The sequence below is a fragment of the Heloderma suspectum genome, chromosome 5 (genome assembly GCF_057233095.1).
Source record: "Heloderma suspectum isolate Gila_16-S chromosome 5, 16-S_ref, whole genome shotgun sequence".
NCBI classification, from domain to species: Eukaryota; Metazoa; Chordata; class Lepidosauria; order Squamata; family Helodermatidae; genus Heloderma; species Heloderma suspectum.
Genome location: NC_139462.1, coordinates 17,779,310 through 17,799,062, shown reverse-complemented (window position 1 = coordinate 17,799,062; position 19,753 = coordinate 17,779,310). Strand labels below are relative to the sequence as shown.

Here is a 19,753-nt window from a genome sequence, read left to right as displayed (position 1 = left end):
TATAGCCATTGGGACTACTAGCTATCGATAGCTTTCTCCTCCACGATCCTTCACATTGGGGTGGAAAATAAATATCCTCCTCTAAAACAGCCTTCCCTAACCTGGTGTTCTCCAGATGTCCACAAACAGGACATATGTGCAATTGCGCTCTCCCGCTCATGTTCCTCAGAAATGGGTATTGAGAGGCATACTACCTCTGGTACCAGAAGTAATATATAGTCATCATGACAAGTAGCCACTGACAGCCTGATCGCTCATTATTCTGGTGATGGATGTCATTCTGCATGGCCTTGGCACATGCTGATGACATCTTGGCCACCTTCTAGGAAGCTCACCCCAGCATTCTGGGTTTCTCTACATGAGGCATTTACTGTGCACTCTTCATTCCCTACTCACAGTTGTTTACAGGTTCTTTAGAGGAATTGTGACCCCCCAGTTTTGCTTTTGTGTCTAACCAGCACTTTCAGCGAGTTTCTTTAGAGCAGGGAAAATGTGGCGTTTAATGGTGAAAACAAAAGAAAGTGTGATTTCCTCTTGTGCGCTTGCACTATTCGGCTATACCACAGTGCCACCTAGAGGTTATGTAGCAGAAAAGCAGGAAAGGACATGCTCCATGTGTAGCGCTTGAATCACAATTCTGCGATGAAACTCAAAGTAAATACAGCAGATTAACTGCCAATTAAGAGCCTCATGTAGAAAAGCTCTAAGTCTGCACAGTGACCTTGAATGCTCCCATTCATCCCATGAGTAGATCAGGGGTGGGCAGAAGGTGGATCTCCAGATGTTTGAGACTAGAACTCCCAGAAACCCCTGCCACCATGGCCAATTGTCAGGAATGCTAGGAGGTGAAGTCCAAAACATCTGGAGATCTACTTTCTAAACTGCCCAGAGAGCTTCGGCTATGGGGCGGTATAGAAATGTAAAAATAAATAAATAATAAAAATGATACTTGCTTCCTGATCCTGGTGTAGATAACTCGAGCAGTACAGTCTAATCAGCAGGATTCATGACTGGATGACTCTTCCGTCTGCAGGAGGGCTGGGCAGGGCTCAGTCCAGGTGTGAAGCCTGTGCAGGTACAGACACTGTAAACCCTGGCATGCTCCAACAGGTTTACAATTGTAAACCTTAGGTTAAACAGAGAAGATGATTTCCTGACCACCAAAAACCTCCAGTTGTAAAACCTCACCTGGATAGAACCCCATGATCTTAATTCAAAGAAACACATGATTAAAAAAAAAAATCCAAACAAGTTAACATGGATTAACTCTTTATGTGCTGAAGCTGCAGGCCAGTCCTCCGTTATCAGTGAGTTGCTTTAGCAGGTAAACGGAAATCCATTTTTCAAAATGGTTTTAATTTTCCTTTGCCTCTGGTTTCCTCCCCCATATTTGGTTAGGAAAGTTGAGATCCATTCTATCTAATGTCTTTTAGACACTGCCATGTGTTTTTATGGGTATGGGTACACGGAATAGTTTGCTTTTCCTCTACTTCTGGATTTCTCATGTGGAGGAAAGGCGAAAGTGGCTGCAGGCAGCATATCATAACTGTGGTATGGGGAGCATTTTGCCTGCTAATTTTGAGCTGATTTACAGATGGATACAGATTCTTTTTTTCTTAATGGCACAAACATATATTCTGCCCACACCGCTCTCCTGAAGATGGGCCTAGTTCTTTGCACCCCAGCCCCAGCCCAAATAACTAGTTCAAAGGTATTAAAACCCTAAATGCTAAGCCTCTGGAGAATGTTACTACAGCTCAGAGCTGTAGTACAAAACCACATCCAGCAGCTAAAATGTAATTCAACATATGATGAATTACATGTAAATGTAATTCAACATTAATAGAAGCATAGCTTCCAAATCCCGGGAAGTACTAGTTCCCCTCTATTCAGCACTGGTTAGGCCTCATCTGGAGTACTGTGTCCAGTTCTGGGCACCACATTTTAAGAAGGATGCAGACAAACTGGAGAGAGTTCAGAGGAGGGCAACAAAGTTGATCAGGGGACTGGAAACAAAGCCCTATGAAGAGAGACTGAAAGAACTGGGTGTGTTTAGCCTTGAGAAGAGAAGACTGAGGAGAGATATGATAGCGCTCTTCAAGAACTTGAAAGGTTGTCACAGAGAGGAAGGCCAGGATTTCTTCTCGATCATCCCAGAGTGCAGGACATGGAATAATGGGCTCAAGTTACGGGAAGCCAGATTCCGGCTGAACATCAGGAAAAACCTCCTGACTATTAGAGCAATACGACAATGGAACCAATTACCTGCGGAGGTGGTGGGCTCTCCCACACTGGAGGCGTTCAAGACGAGGCTGGACAGCCATCTGTTAGGGATGCTCTGACTTGGACTCCTGCATTGAGCAGGGGGTTGGACTCGATGGTCTTGTAGGCCCCTTCCAACCCTACTATTCTAAGATTCTATGATTCTATCTTGGGTGGGGGGTGTAGGATGTAATGTAGAGATACTGAAGGTATTCGGGGTTAGTTCCTCTAATACATACACCCCCAAGCATCATTCCAGGGTCTATCCAGATCTCTCTCTTCGGCTGTGACCTAAATAGGGTGGCCACTTATACATCACCAAAGAAGAGGACACCGCTTAGCATAAAAACTGCATGTGCTAATTTATATGTATATATACAAATTTAGAAATAATTAGTATGATTTAAATAAAAATACAGTACATCCCACTGTAGTGGCGAAGACGGTTATTGGATGACATTGGTGTGAGCCTGCTCACTGCTGGTGGGCCTCTGACAGCCCTTCAGTTAGAAGACTGCCCTGTTCAAAGGGCACATGCCCACCCTGCGGCTAAAAGACATCAGTGTAGGAGCCAGATGAAAGAAGGTTCTCTCCTTGGTTGCCACCTGCCTCAACTCAGAGGGCAAAAGCCACCCAGAGCGGGGCCACCAAAGAAGGTCTTAATGTGTGGGCAATCTGATGTGGGAGAAGAATTCCCTCATGCACCTGGGCCCCAAGCCATGTATGGATTTAAAGGTAAGCACTAGCACTCTGAATTGTGCTCAGAAACAGGCTGGGAGCCAGTGACACTCTTCAAACACCAGCAAGATGTGATCCCAGCGACTGGTCCCAGTTAGTAGCCCGGTGTCTGTATTTCAAACTAACCACCAAACTATATAGGTTATAGGAAACTGTCATTTCTAATAAACAATTACAAACAAGGTTTTAATAAAATATTACAAACAAGATTAAAAAGATCTAGAAACGGTCCTCAAGTATTCCCTACATACATCTTATAATAATTGGTATCTGTATCTGGGCTATACAAATTTTGCAATACCCCTGTCCCATATACATTTTGACCTAAACGATCTTCATCAGTAGGAAAATAAACACAAATTACAGCCCATATAATCACCAGTTACAAATAATGTCTCATAATTGCAGAGATTCTACATAAAGCCAACAGTTTTCAAACTAGTAAGATTATTGGCTTCTCACTAAGCAGTATGTACGTACGCTTGCTGGATAAGGTAGTCTAAACATTTCCTCCCGTACCCAAAATGGTAAAGTTCTTCCATCAATATATACTGAGCAGGACTGTTATATACCTCTAACTCTATTCCAAGAAAGAAGAGTTTTAACACTACGTCCTACTCCACCGTACGACTTAGATGCTGTGAGTAGCCCATGGTGCGTGTATAGCCCAGACAGAGATACCAATTATTATAAGATGTATGTAGGGAATACTTGAGGGCTGTTTCTAGATCTTTTTAACCTTGTTTGTACTTTATTAAAACCTTGTTTTTAATTGTTTATTAGAATGGTCAGTTTCCTATAACCTATATTGTTTGGTGGCTTTTTTGTGTTGTTTAGGATATTACCTTTTTTCTGCGTGTGTTTCAAACTAACCACAGTTTCTGGACAGTCTTCAAAAGCAGCCCATTGCAGTAGTCATACCTGGAGGTTACCACAGCATGGTTAACCATGGCCTCCCCATATCAAGAAGGGGACACAGCTAACTGGTGGAAGGTGTTCTGTGCCACTGAGGCTAGCTGGGCCCCTTGGGTCCATGCTAGGTCAGTGTCAGGGTGGAAACTGAGCCCATGGAGCCCCAGAGCAGTTCTGATTCTGAGGAAGAACAGCAGTCTGTGGGAGAGGAGCTCGCTCATCTCTCACAGGCACAGCGGCAGGGAGAGATTCTTCCTGCCTGCATTCCTGGGAGAGATAGTGACCCTGGCAGTGAGAGAGCACTGGAGGGGGGCTTGCTGGATGCTCGGCGCAGATGCAGGGAGTGGTGCCAGATGGAGGGTGCCGAGAGGAGGCGCTCTGCCCGCTTGGCGCTAAAACAATGGTCGCGTCCCGAGGACCTATGGGTAAGAGGGAGGACCTCTCCATAGCCCATAAGTTCAGAGTGTTCCCGCACTTCTCCTTCAAACGGGGACCAACTGCCTTACCTGGAGCTTAGGCTACTCTTCTAACTACCCCAGTGCAGTTCCTTGCTTAGTCGCTGGTGATTAGTATCTGAAAGAGTCATTAAGTAGTAAAGGAATAAAGCCTTGGAAAAATAAAATAAAGCCTTGTCTTGAGTTGGCTATTGGAGGGGACGATAAGAGGCAGCTAGGGCGCTCCTGACAGCGAGTGAGCACTCCCAGAACAGGGAACTGATCCTTTAAGTGCAACCTCGCCAAGAACAGGTTGAACACCACCTCCCTGGATGGGCAAACCATCCGCCCACAACACTTCCGTCTTGTCAGGAAAGAGAACTTCAGTGCGTTGGCCCTCATCCAGTCCACTGCTGCCTCTAGGCAACAAAGCGGTGCTGCCTTACCTGACTCTGATGGAAAGGAGAGATCGCGTTGAGCGCCATCTGCATATTGATGACACCCAAACCCCAAATGATCTCACTCAGCGGTTTTATGTAGCTATTTAAAAGGGCAGGGAACGAGATGGAAACCTGTGACACCTGCTTGCAGTCCGGAGATATGCCCAGGATAGTGACAGACAGGATGGACCCTCACTGAGGATGAGTGATTTTTACTTTTACATACTGTAAAAGTAAATACTTCCAATTTTCCTCCAATTTTAATCAAATTTTTAATTATACTTTAAAAACTGCAACCCTCTCTCATCAGAAGTTTGGCAAACAACATGCCAGCAGACACAGACTGGCCTGTGTGAGGTGTTGTTGTTGTTGTTGTTGTTGTTATTATTATTAAACACTTCTTCCAATGCAGCTGTTTTGATCTACAGCCGAGTCAACAAATAGTCCCCAAAACAATGAATAAAGGCCTGTGGAAACTGGAACCCGTCCTGTTATCGGCAGGCTGCTACTTCTCCTCTGAGCCCATCAGCTGATCGGTTACTAAAGTGGCCTTATCACAGTAACAAGAAAAAGCCAAAGACAGGGAGAAGGAACACTGACAGAGCGCTTTGTTTTCCACAATCTTTTGTAAATTCTGGCTGCCTGGATTTCTTCTGGCATCATCACGCACTGTTTCTTTTGAAACATCAAGCAAGGATTGGATCTGAGTTAATAAAGCCCAGGAAAGCACTTGAATATCTCTGAAGGCTGGAAAACGTTGCATCCAACGCCAGCCTTCCAGGCTTTGGGCCGTCTGTATAAATCACTTTGAAATATGCTGTGAATGGAAAACCTTTTAGAGATTGCAAAAACTCATCGGGGAGGCCAAATATAATAAAAGGCCGATCTGTACAAACCTCAGGGAGACAACGTTGTCCTTTCTATACACGTTCACTTGCCTTCCGTCCCCCTTAGATGCATTGTTCAATATAGATTCTTTTAAAAAGAAGATAATGTTTGTGCTTAAGGGGCAGGCAGAGGCTAGTTCTGTGCTACTTGGTACCTGAGACAGAATGACCATGTGTTTTGATATTCAGAGCATTGTTTAGATATCCAGTGCCTTGTTGGCTTGATTTGGGGGAACTTTGCTAGAAGTTCCAGTGCAGTGAAAAAGAGTCTCCTGTATTGTTAGTAGTTGGATAAAAAGAATTCAATTTCTGTCTGTCAGCCTGTCTCTCTCTCTCTTTCTCACTTTAATCTACAAGTGAGACCTGCAACAAAATCTTGCTGTGTAGAATGCTGCATGCCCCTGTTCTGGATACTCAATTCCCTCCTGTTTTCCTGTTCCCTCTAACAGTCTGTCAGCATTCCATAGCCACTGAGCACACTCAGTCCTCATTGGCTGTTTTAGGGGGTTCCTGCCTGCTTGGATTTTTTCCCCCCTACAGTTTTGTTGTTGTTGTTGTTTACTTCTGCAAACCTCAGCGTTCCCCTGAGCATGCTGATGCCTTCCTCTTGTGCACTGGTGATGCCGTTTTGGCAGCGTAAGAACTAGCAACTGAGATTGGGCCAGCCGCTATCCCTGAGCCCAACCGACCTCACAGGGAGCCTTTCTACACGAGGCTTTTATTGTGCGCTCATGAATGCTCACTCACAGTACTTTGCAGGTCCTTTACACAACATCCTCCTCCTTCAGGTCCTCCCCCATGCTTTGCAAACATTATCATGGGGTGTGTGTTTTTTGCTAACGAGGAAAGTCTGGTATTATTTAGAAATGGCAGAATGAGAGTCTCATGTAATTGCACAATTCCACCATACCACAATGCCATCTAGTGGTTGTACAATGAAACATATAGGAAGGCAGAGGAAGAAAACTCCCAGAAAAAAGCACGTGTAAAGGAACTAATCTTCATCCCGAAAAGAATTTGGGAGCAGAAGCCTTGGTAAATGTGCAGGACTTTGCCCAGGGTTGTTGTGAGGATAAAAGAGGGTGGAAAATGGAGTGAGAAAACCATGTACGCTGCCGCAAGCTCTTTGGAGGAAAGATGGGATAGATATGTAATAAATTATCCTAGGCTATTTGTCCATTGAGGCTAGTACCTACTAGGGCTGGGGGCTGCCCTCCAGGGTCCGAGGGAGGGGTCTCTCTCATCAGTTGCCTGATCCAGTGGAGCCTGGTGGCTCCAATTTCAGTGGGGCTGTGAATCCATTCTGGGTTTCAGCCAGAACCAGCCAGAACTCTAAGGGAGCTGTCCTTAGAATGGGTTCAGCATCTTGGATAGCTCCTTTAGAGTTCTGGCTGATTCTGACTGAAACCCAGAATGGATTCACAGCCCCACTGACATGGGCACCACCATCCTCCACTGACCTGATCTAATGTGGAGATGCCACGGGGTGAACCTGAGGCCTTCTGTAAGCAAACCATGTAGACTACCATGCAATTATTTCAGTTAGACATACTTAGGGTGTAACCTTATGGCTGCTAGACAGCAGCTAGATGGCCACAGGATTGGTCAGTTTCCAGGAACCAACCGCGGAGCCTGCGCTCCAAGGTCAGTTCCCAGAGAACCACCTCCCCGCCCTTCCCCCGCCTCATAGGCAGCGCAGAGTGGAGCAAAAGGGGGCATTCCCAGGGGTGGGGCGTGCGGAAGTGCCAGTACAACACTTCCTATGTGTTGTCCGGCCTCCCCACCCCGCACACCGACATCCTGCAGCTAGACAGCTGAAATCGGCCATCTAGCCACGAATGCAGGGCGGCTAGAGCGCAGAGAAGACAATCCCCTCTGCGCTTCTCCCGCCATGCATTGGCTAGGCGGTTGCCTCTGAGTTCGGAGGCGGCCGCCTATCCCCATAGGATTTCTCCCTTAGGGGCTTAGTTGCAGTGGCACATGGGGACCGAGCGGCCATCAGAGGGGTTCATTGATTACAACTTTTCTCATCCACACATGAGACACCACACCAGAATTTCTCAACCTGGTGCCCTCCAGATGTGTGAGACCACAACTCCTATCATTCCTAGCCAGCTGTGCAGCCAGGCATGATAGGTGTTGTAGTCCAACACACCTGGAGGGCAACAGGTTGGGGAAGAATGCACTGAACCTACCTTTTCCCCCCTTACCTCGCTCTCAGTAGGGGAGATACCAGTGCTTAGTGGTTCAATTGGCTAGGTCCTTAAGGACGTAATCCTATGCATGTTTAGACAGAAAAAGGCCCAGCATGCCCCAGCCAGAGTTGTAGGCCTTTTTTTTCTATCTAAACATGCATAAGGTTGCACCTTAAATGCTCAAGTCAATGTTTAGAGGGAAATTCTTATTTGAATTTCCCTCTAAACATTGGGGAGGTGGTGGGCTCTCCCACACTGGAGGCATTCAAGACGAGGCTGGACAGCCACCGGCCAGGGATGCTCTGGCTTGGATTCCTGCAATGAGCAGGGGGTTGGACTCGATGGTCTTATAGGCTCCTTCCTTCTAACCCTACTATTCTATGATTCTATGAAATTTTCCTAATTTTTTTTGGCAAGCATCACATTTAATGCACATGCATCTCTTTTTGAACACTTTTCATTCTATACCCATGCTAGCGTCAGTATAAACAACTTCACATCTACCACATTTGCGCCGTTAAGCTCTTGCTCCCTATTCACCACCTTTCCTGGGGTGCAATCCTGAACAGACTTACTTAGGAGCAATCCCCACTGAACACAGTGGGACTTCCTTCCTTCAAAGTACAAGATGCAAAGGATTGCGTTTGTTGCTCGCTAGAGACATGAAAATGTAAGAAAAATATTGTGACAATCTGAATCTCAGTACCTCGGCAACAAGTAAAGACTACGAGGAGGAGTGGTGGTTTTGATAAGTGAGGACACTCTGTCCACTGATCGATCTCTCCAGCATAACAGAAACAGTTGGTCTGAATTAGCGATGGATAAACTCCACATAGCTCATTTTGAAATCAGGTCAGCAATTGCAAACTTTATTGCCGCACTCTTCACTATTTTCCAGACAGGAACCACTTTGGCTCTAGGCACCACCATTCAAAGGATGCAGTGGGCTTCTCCTCTCCCCACCCTCTGCGGTCAAGTGGTGACACTGTGCACTGGACTCAGCTTGAGGCCTTTTCAGGCCTCTCCTCCCCTTCCCCATCATCCAAGCAAGGCCTTATCAGCCAGTCACCAGTCAGGCAAAATCCGATAGGCTCACTTGGATTGGGATGGGACTTTTTCTTCTCAGTGAAAGTGTGCTCTGTTCTTTTCAGTGCTGCAAAATCTCTCAGCACAGGTCCACATAGCTTTCTTTCTTGCCTGTGCATTCAGTTTCCCCGCCACTTCCAGAACCTGTGCAGTGCACTGCTGCAGCTAGCCAATCACAGTGCTCTCCTCTCCCACCACAGCTAATTGGCTGATTGCTCCTCTTCCTGGCTTCCCACCCCTGAAGCCTCCTCCGGTAGCCCAGTTCACAGCAGCTGGCCCACTCCTACAGCAAGCAACAAGACAAAGCTAGAGAGCTGCAGGCAGGCAGGCAGGCGGGTGGGCGGGCGGGCAGAGAGCCCCACTTGGGGTGACTGGGAGCTGCCAATGGCCCACTGCATTGTTGGACAACACTAAAAATGAAAACAAAAACCACAATTTTTTCAAGCATTCTAAATTGATTTGTAATGCCTTGTAGCATTGTATCTACTTTTTGTCCAACACCTGCATGAAAAGTATAGTCTGCGTATGTACAGAATCTCAAGCTCTAGAAGAAACAGACATTTATATGTCAAGCACTAGAAGAAACAAGCATTACAAGGTTGGGCAAATTTGCATTCGGAACCAGGTGACTGGGATCTTGGGTCATGTCACTACTCCACATCAGGACTTTGTGCTATCACTTTAACAGGGGTTCCACCGGAATGCTGGGAAGGGCTACTCTAATCTTCTAGTGGTAATTAAATCTGATTGAACATCAAACAAAACAACAACCAGCAGCAGTAAAATCTGAATCATAGCGCAGCCAGGGCTTTCTCCTCAAGTGTCAGCATTACATCAGCAAGAAAAAAAATCTCATACAAGTGGAGTTTCTGTTTGGCCAAGCCACAGATATTAAGCACAAATATCACAAGCTGGCCATCACGGATCCATTCTTGGGAATCATCACATCCAGCTCAATAACCAGTAGTTTAGTATGGATTTAATGTGGGCTAGGAGAGGATTAGGATGTGGCAGAAACATGGCAGTCAGTAGTTCTTGCTCCTTTCTTCCTTCCAACTTAAGAAAAACCAACATTAAATTAAACACTACTTACTCCAGACATAGCCAGATTGGATGATACTTCTCTTCTACTCTGGCCAATCATATAGAACTGGAGCATGCTTGCCCCCCCCCCCCGCCCTGGCAGTGTGAACCACCTCCAGTCGCCACATGTCCATCTATGGACCAAATGTCGGAATACAGCCAACATGGGTAGAATCGCACATGTGTAGGCCAAAATCCCGTGGTCAAAGTCTGGATTATTTTTTTTTTTCTGGAGAATCAACTTTGCAAGACACTTTGCTGCCAGAGGTGAAGGCTGAAGTGGTACACAGACATCATTCCATGTACAGAGTTGACTGGGCTAGTAGCTGAATCCTGCTTCCAGGCCCAGCATCAAGGGTAGGCATGGTTGGACACCTGCTGAGGACCCACACCCCAGCAGGGCCCACTGACAAGAGCCCCCTGGAGTAGCTCCTCCTCTTCACCATTGCAGCCTGCTTGTTCACTTGCCTCTTGCTCCGGCCATACAATGGTGGTGGTGAGAAAGAGGAGTAGGAGATATCACTGCCTACTTGCTCGCTGGCTCTCTGCCTGTCAAGCCAAACACTATCCTGTCATATACATGCAGTTCTTTGCCATTCCCTGTCTATTTATGAATCTATCTATCTATCCATCCATCCATCCATCCATCAGTCAATCTATCTATCTCCTACCCTTCCTCTAAGGAATGCAGGATAGTGTACACTATTCCTTCTCTCTGCTCTGCAATATAATGCTGACAAGAAGGTGTGTGTGTGTGTGTGTGTGTGTGTGTGTGTGTGTGTAAGAGAGAGAGACTGGCCCCCAAATAGGGATGGACAGATTTTTTAAAGAATCCATTCCATCTGTGTTTCATGGATGGCTGGGTGCCTTTCATTCCATCATTCACGCATCGATGGAATCGGATTTTTCTTGTTTCCAAATTTCTGCAAATTCGCATTTGCACAAATGCACAGCTGCGCAAATTTGCACATTTGAAAATGCACAAATTCCCCCCAAATGCATATTTTCATGCTTTAGCCTATGGGGAAAATGCACATTTTGGCTGGGTTTTTTATTTATTTTGTGCATTTTTCTATGACGAAATCTGTGCAAAATTTGGGAAAGTTAGAAAACTGCTCTGCGAGTTCTCAGAATCTGCCAGACAGGGGGAAAGCCCATTTGCTGTGGAATCCGCAGGTCACATTCATGAAAATCCAAACTCATTTGTTTCTGTTGGGGATTTCTGCAACATCCCTACCCCCAAGGAAACAAAAATGAAAGAGGGCAAACTAAACAGCCAGCTCAGGAAGCTCTAGATCAGGGGTGGGTGGACTTGAGGTCTGCAGGAACTATTTTGCTTTTTACTAGAATGCTGATGCCACCAACCAGAGCCAGATACAAAATGTTCTCCCAGGAGGCAGAGTCAATTATCCACTGCAGGGGTAGGCAGAAGGTGGATCTCCAGATGTTTAGGACTTCAACTCCCCAACCCCCCTGCCAGCATGGCCAACAGTTAGGAATGCTGGGAGTTGAAGTCCAAAACATTTGGAGATCTACTTTCTGCCCACCCCTGAACTATGGCACTCTGTGAACTGTAGTTTGGGATGTACACGCTGAGCCGTTGCAGCAGAGGGAGATAGCAAGCAGCACCTTTCCAGCAGCTCTACTGAAAGGCCAACTTCATTGGGCTTCTCCTCTTCCAGAACTGTTTCCATTGCTGTGAGTCATTATAACAACTACTATTTAACTTTAAGAAATCGTTTGCCTTTTTTCTCTTCCCTCCCCATCTCCTTTTCCTTTTGTATCATGTCTTTTAGGTTGTCATCCTGCGAGCAGGGCCTGTCAATCTTGCATTGAAGGCCTGGCGTGCTATGGTCCATGGGGTCACGAAGAGTCGGACACGACTTAACGACTGAACAACAACAACAAAGCTGCTCTGGAAGCTTCTATTTATTTATTTACAGCATTTTTACCCTGCTTTTACCCCAGGTTCTGTGCCCTGCTCCTGTTCATCTATCAGATGTTTTGAAATCCAAAGAGGGGCTGTGCAGCTGCTGCCTTTGACCGCCGCCATGCATGTGTCTCTTAGTCTGGCCTAAGAGAAAAGAAGATAATATATCTGACACCTTGCCTGTCTGTGCCACATTCTTTGTAGGCTGTAACTGTCAAAGCAACTCACAGAAAACTTTGCTTTATGGAGTTTTAAGACAGCACTGTGTGGGAGCAATAGCCTTAGCTCCAAGCTCACTTCATAAACCCTTTTAAAAGTTCATTGCTATAGGTGATGAATGGGGATCATTTAAGCCAAATGCTGTTCAGGCAGAAACAAAGTCCTAGACACTGCACATCGCCAGCAATTTCCCTGGCCGGAAGATGGGCTACTACACCTGAATAGATATATTTAGCACACGGAGGCGGCGTAGCTCAGGCTGTCACTTGGTTCTGTAACCTGGAAGCTGTTGCTCCCATTGAGCAACTTCCTATGGTGGGAATGAGAGCATCAACATGCACACAACAGGTCTTCCTCACCTGCAAAGGCCACCCCATTCACTTGACAGAGGAAACAAGCATGGGCACTGTTTAAGGAGGCCAGCAATGTGTTGCAGACCACATGTGATTATGAAGGACATAACAACAAGAATATTGGGTGGGCTTATGGGAGTTGTAGTCCAACACATCTGGAGGGCAACAGGTTGGGGAAAGTTGCCTTCAAAGCAGTGGGAAGAGTGCATCCAGACTAGGGCTGGGCAACTTGTGGCCCTCCAAATGTTTTGGCCTTTGACTCCCATGGCCCCTCACCATTGGCTATGCTGGCTGGGACAGATGGGAATTGCAGTCTAAAACATCTGGCGGGTCACAACCTGCCCACCCCTGACCTAGACTAATGAATGTCAGAGAAGAAGAGCAGTGGCTATTACCTAAAACCACACCTGCAGAGCTTGTCAGATCTCTCTCTCTCTCTTTCTCTCTGTATAACCACTAGAGATCTTATTCAAGAGATATAGGTTTCCCCCCTCTCTCAAACTCAGCCCACCAGTCAGGCCTGGTGGCTGCTTGAACCCATCTCCTGTTGCTATTATTTTTCTTGAGCTCCAGGCATGCTGCAAGAACCAGCGGTTTTCCCTGCCCCTGGAGGACCAGAAGTCTGCTGGGCTCCTTTCAGCTTGGTGGATCACAGAAGTTGTGAAGGCATGACGTTCGTCCAGGGAGCCCTCCATTGCCAACCAAATGATCAGAGGGGTCACTTTGGAAAAAAAAAAGGGGGGAGATAACCCTTTACCAGGACTTTTCTCATAACTTTCTAGTTTGCAGATTTTTGTTCCCAACAGTAGCATTTGAGGAGGAGATCTCTCTCCTTCCAAAAATAGGGCAGCTGCACATTGAAATGACCATGCTCCCTGTAAAGAGGTTGCAAGCCAAACAGCTGTGGGTTTCCTTCTGGGATGTCTGTCATGCCCCTGATTTCCTGTTTCCCCACCCTCTGCGGTCTGCCTTGCTCTGCACTTCATCCCTTCCCCTCCTCCCTTCCTGTCAGTTTAGTTACAAACTGGTGGCCTTTGCATCCGCACTGTTAGATTCTTCGAGGACTGGAGACACCAAAGCAATTGCAAAACAATTATTTTGAAGACACAGATACCTTCTCCCTTCCAGTGTCTTTTTCAGCTTCCTGTTGTTGTTGCTGTTGTTGTTGTTGTTAAGGACAGCCCCATCATTAAATCAAACTGCCTTTAAATGAAATTGCCAGCCTTCTGATAAATAATAGAAAGCTCAAGATGAAGGTATTATTGAACAGTCCCTGCATGCAAGAACGGCCACAGAAGACAGCCGCTTGGAACCTGTCACAGCTGTCATGAAATCTCTGCGGCTGGTCTGCTTCACAAATAGTTGAACTGCTTTTCGTATAAAATTGGTCTGTCAAATCAGACCAAGGCAGAGCTGAGCTGATAGTTCAGGTGTGGGGAACCTTTAGTGCACAGGCCAGATATGGCCTGGTTCCCCAACCAGCCTGCTAGCTTTTTCCCCAGGCCCTACCCTCTCTCCTGGCCGGGAGAAGCTCTTATGTCCCTTCAGCAGCTTATCTCTGATCAGATAGTTCTGTGCAGACCACTGGTATCACCTAGTAATGCAGTTCTTAGGATCTGAAGGACTGGCATAGAAGCCTAAACACGAAAGGAAGGAAAACATGCTACAGTTTTCCTGAACTCTATGTTGTCTGTTAATCTCTTCTATCTCTTCCTTAAAGCTATTGCTGTTCACTGCCGTACCCTGACTTTCTTGTTAAGGAGTTCCTGCAATGATCCCTAGAGTAGAAACGTAAGAGGGGAAATAGTATATCCTGACATTTATGGCCAATAGTGCCTACAGCCATTTCCTCTCAGAGGCATAACTGGTCGGGATGCAGAAGAAGACCTTCTCTGTGGCCGTCCCTAGACAGCGGAACTATCTACCTCAGGAAGTTGGTTCAGCCCCGTTTCCCTTCTACCCGTTGCCGTGCCTAAATCATGTTTATTCCAGCAGGCATTTTACCTGTGAGGTTAAGGAATTTTAAGAACATAGGAAGAGCCCTTCTGGATCAGCCCAAAGGCATACCTAGTCCAGCAGTCTCTTCCCACAGTGAGTAACCAGATGCTTGTGGGAAGCCCACAAGCAAGACCAGAATGCAACAGGACCCTCCCTCTCATGTTCCCCAGCAACTGATATACAGAGGCATTCTGCCTCTGATACTGGTAGTAATACACAGCCATCATGACTAGTAGCCATTGATAGCATTATCCTGCATGAATTTGTCTAATCCTTTTTTAAACTTGGTGGCCGTCACAACATCCTGTGGTACTGAATTCATTGTTTTTAGACCTTGTTTTTACCGTTTTTATTTCTTTATTTTGTAATTCTTGAATTGCTGTCTAAAACATCTTGCGGACTGTTCCTACAGTGCGAAGAAGAGACAGTAAATAGATACATAGTTATTTGTGAATCTACCTCCTAACCCGTTGTGGCGGTTCATTAAGGCTGCAATCCTATACCCACTGACCTGTGGTGGTAAGCCTAAGTCTCACTGAACTCCATGAGACTTACTTCTGAATAGAAAAGTATGGGATTGCACAGTGAAGAGCATTTCCCTAGAAAATTATCATTGTATAGATTTAAAGAGACTTTATAGATTGGATTACAGCTGGGCAGAAAGAAGAACAAGAAAACAGAACAAGCAAATGAACCGCGGTCCCCAGAATTGTCACTGTATTACTCATCCCCGCGCAGCATTCTTGAGAAATTATTTGTCCCTCTGTTTTGCTGTTTCAGTCAAACCAAGGATTTATTTACAAGGGACAAAGCAAGTGAGAACAGGTCCCCCATCTCTTTAAATTTAGGCGAAAAAACAGCAGGGCAATCCTATTTGGATCAGGACCATGGAGTTGGAAGAGGGTTTTTTAAAAATGCTCTCCCCCCCCCCATTTTTCCCAATGAGAATGGCCTCCCCTGGTCAGCTGCTATTATTTAATCCTGTTAGGGAAAATGTGTATATACAATACCAGCCTAATGGGAGCAATGGACTTATTTTCCTGCTGGCTGGGGCATACTGGGAGTTGTGGGAAGCTTTTCTGTCTAAACATGCATAGGATTTCTCCCTTAATGGTAATATGAAGGGTCGAGGGGCACTTTACAGGGACATATGTATCACTTCAGTTGTGAAGTACTTCAGCTGTGAAGCACACAACTAACATTTCTCTTCTTCCCCCACCCCACGATTCCATTCTTTACAACTGCTTCTACATTCCTAATATGTTAGAGCAAAACAAACAAACTGGGTTGTTGTGAAGGTTTGAAGCTTACAGAGGCAAAAGGAAAGAAAACGGTCAGGCTTCAGAGGCCTGGAATTTTTTGTTGTGAGGGGGTATCCCTGAGAGTAGTTTCATTTCCCTGGTTAAGTTTCAGTTTAATTTCCCCAGTTAAATTTCATTTCTTCAGGTTTGAAACAGTACTTTCAGTTTTGAGGGAGGAGGATATCTAAACAGAGTGAGAGAGCCAGTAAGAGGAGAGTCAGAAAGACCAGAGCCTGAAGAAAGAGCAGGAAGAACCAGCCTGGGGAAGTCTAAGTACAGCTAGGGTAAAGGAGTTTGCATTTTGCAACTTTTCTTTTCTCTTAAGGCCTTCTGTATCACTCAGCTGTATTGTGTAAATACCTTTAGTTGTGATTTGCTTGCTTTAATTTACCAGTAAACTCTTGTCGTTAAACCCTGTGTCTAGAGTGTCAATCACTCCATGTCTACAGCCTTCACCCCACGTTACTGGAAAGGGGAAGGTAAAAGAAGGAAAGTGAGACTCTTCAGGAGGCAAAAGATCCTTAAGGAGTCACTCAGGGGGTCCAGGTCATAAGGTGAACCTTGCCAGTCATATGCAATACGGGTGCTGTGCAAGCGGGAATGACTGCCAGCACAAAGGAAAGTAGCGTTTGCTAATGCAACCAGAAACTCCTTGAAACAACCTCTTCCAGAAAGAGTCAAGTCAGTGGAGATTACGGGAGGGAGCTCTGCGGATTTGTCCCATTCCGGAAGCGGTGGTTTGGGGTGGTTTCTTGGGTTGCGCTACCAGGCCCTACTTTCCCATTGTACTAGTGGTCATTCCCACTAGCACAATGTGTTTAGAGCTGGCAGGCTGCTAGCATTAGACACTGCCAAGCGTTTGCCAACCCTGATTTTATTTTATTTTTTAATTAAAAAATAAAAAGAAAGATTCTGCACGTGTGCATTTTGCATTTTAAACTCAACACCATCATATGACAGGGATAAAATGGAGTTTGCTTCTGCTGCCCTGGTGCTAAACACATCGACTTGGGAATAATGTAGAAAAGGATATTATTTTAAAGTAATAATAAAATTACCTGGCTGCCACCTGACTATAAAATGTTGTTGTCATTATTGTTGTTGCTATTGCTATTATTATTATTTCCAGATTTCCAGGCTTCCTACCTGAATGTTCAGTTTTCACTAAAAAGTTAAAAAATGAAATGAAATTTAAAAAAGTAACTGCCAGGCTCTCTGCATGTTTACTCAGAAACAAGTCTCAATAGGTTGGTTCTGTGGAGACTAAACCTAAGTGGCTAAGGCCTAAAGGTGATATAATCCTATGCATGCTTCCAGGAGAGTAAGCGCTACTGAACTCAATGCAACTTCTGAACATGTTTAGATTGGGCTGCATGTCGTTAGCCCTTTTCCTTAGAAAACTATTGAGAGAAACCCATGGGACCTCTCACAAAATATTGCAGTGTATCCTTACCTGCTAACAGGAGTGCTCAGGATTGGTCTGAGACATTTTGCTGCCTGAAGAGAAGAACAGGATGGCTCCCACTCCCTGTACAAACCTCAACTGGACTGAGAGATCAATCTGTCTTCAGCATTGATGATAGCACAGCGTTCTCCACTGCACCTGAAGGCGGGGTGGGGGGGAGCTGGCCACGTGCCACACAGATTTCTCCTCCCAACATCTTGCTGCCACCTCCCTAAGGCAAATGCTACTGCATGCCTACCCTACTGCCTAATGGTAGGGCTGGCCCTAGGATAGCTACTGTTCAGGTTTCCAACTAGCCATGTCCTCCTCAAGAATACTCCATTCCATCAACCCTGCCCCCAGTATTCTGTGGCTGTTGAGCATGCTTACTCCTCATTAGTCCATTTTCACTTAGGGTTGTTGTTTTAGCTTTTTCTTTTGTACTCATGCAAACTTCAGGGTTCTCCCAAGCATAGTGATACCTCCCTCTTGTCTCTTCAGGACCCTGTTTTGGCTCCAATCTTCACATTCATCTGAGTTTGCGATAAGATGGAGTGTTGATGCACAGGCAGCATTCTACCCAACAACTACTCAGTAAGAAGCAAACCTGTTCCTGCCTTCCAGTGTTCTTCTGGCCAATGAGTGCAAAAGTACTAGCAAGACAGACAAGCGTACTGAGCATTTACTTTTATTCCCCTCCCCACACACACACACCTCTTTTATTGAAAGTAGTACATTAAAAAGCGCAACCCTATACATGTCTCCTCAAAAGCAGGCTCCATTGAGTTCAATGGGGCTCAAAGGTAAGCATGTATAGGACTGCAGCACAAATAACTGTAATGTAGCCATTAGATGACTTGTAGTTAGAGGGTGTTAATGTATGTTTTTGTTTGCTCTTTTGCATTGACTCAAGATCCAGCCCTACCCCAGTGTGTACTCTAAGGCCTCATCACCACCACATTTCTGGCTATGGGCCTGGATTCCTTCCTCCACCCCTTGATATTACAGTGACCTCAGGAACCATCTTTGGCTACAGGCTGGAAGAAAAAGGGGGGTAAGTTGAGTAATGGCCAGTAAATGATAGCAGCTGGCCAAGAGGCCGGTCCAGCTCTACAGCTGCATGGGTTTAGCATGGAGTGGCAGCAAAATGAGAGGCTACGTTTCACCAGCTGCTGAGGACAAAAACAAGGGTGTCAGTCATCTTTTCTCTGCAAAAAATGTTGCTGTCCTTCTAGTGGAGGCTGGTGGTTCTCATAGAATAGTAGGGTTGGAAGGGACCTACAAGGCCATCAAGTCCAACCCCCTGCTCGATGCAGGAATCCAAGTCAGACCATCCCCGACAAATGGCTGTCCAGCCTCGTCTTGAACGCCTCCAGTGTGGGAGAGCCCACCACTTCCCTAGGTCATTGGTTCCGTTGTCGTATTGCTCTGACAGTCAGGATTTTATTCCTGATGCTTAGCCGGAATCTGGCTTCCTGTCACTTGAGCCCATTATTCCGTGTCCAGCACTCTGGGATGATCGAAAAGAGATCCTGGCCTTCCTCTCTGTGACAACCTTTCAAATACTTGAAGAGCATCAGTGGGGTGGTGAGTCTGCCCCAGGTTTCAGTCAGAACTCTAAAGGATCAACTTAGATAGCTTCTTTAAAGTTCAGACTGAAACCCGGAGCAGATCTACCACCACACTGACATCAGACCCACCAGCCTCCACTGCATCCTTCCTGGCTACCTAGAGCAGAGGCAGGCAGAAGATAAAGATTGGAATCTACTGGGTAGATCTCAAAGGTGATGTGCAGTAGATCTCCAAGGCTTTCTCACTTCCAGTACTTTATCCCAGCCTTCTCCAACCTGGTTTCCTCCAGATGCTTTGGACTATAATGCCCATCAGCCCCAGGCAGTGTGGTCAATGGTTTCCAAAAACCATTGCTGTAGTCCAAAATATTTGAAGGGTTGGGGAAGGCAGCTTGAACCATTAAGGTTAAGAATAAGTTTAATTGCAAGGGAAAAAAAATCTATTATCATGGCTAGCAGAACATAAGAGCATAAAAAGAGCCACGCTGGATCAGACCAGGGGTCCATCTAGTCCAGCATTCTGTTCACACAGTGGCCAACCAGCTGCCCACAGGAAACCCACAAGCGGAACATGAATGCAACAGCACGCTCCCACCCACGTTCCCCAGCAACTGGTGTACATAGGCCTACTGCCTCTGATACTGGAGGTAGCATATAGCAGCAGTCCCCAACCTTTTTGGGACCAGGGACTGGTCCATGGAAGATAATTTTTCCACGGACCGGGGGGGATGGGACTGGGTCGCAGTAGGGGTGTGGGAATCCCCCTTACCTTGGGTCCATGGGGGGGGCATTCGTCTCCCCCCCGCCAGAATCCTCATTGGCCCTGGACTCGCTGTGGAGCTGCCAGCCGGCTCCGGCCAGGGGCGGACTTCCAGCTGCTGGGACGCAAATGGCATCCGC

General features: G+C 46.2%; 1 long non-coding RNA gene across 1 annotated transcript; it reads left to right on the top strand.

Annotated features, from left to right (window-relative positions):
- The first annotated feature begins 11,409 nt into the window (after positions 1-11,409).
- Positions 11,410-18,667, top strand: LOC146343639 (uncharacterized). Its single transcript, XR_014791952.1, has 3 exons — positions 11,410-11,735; positions 17,784-17,876; positions 18,196-18,667. It is a non-coding gene; the product is annotated as an uncharacterized LOC146343639 (long non-coding RNA).
- Positions 18,668-19,753: the final 1,086 nt, after the last annotated feature.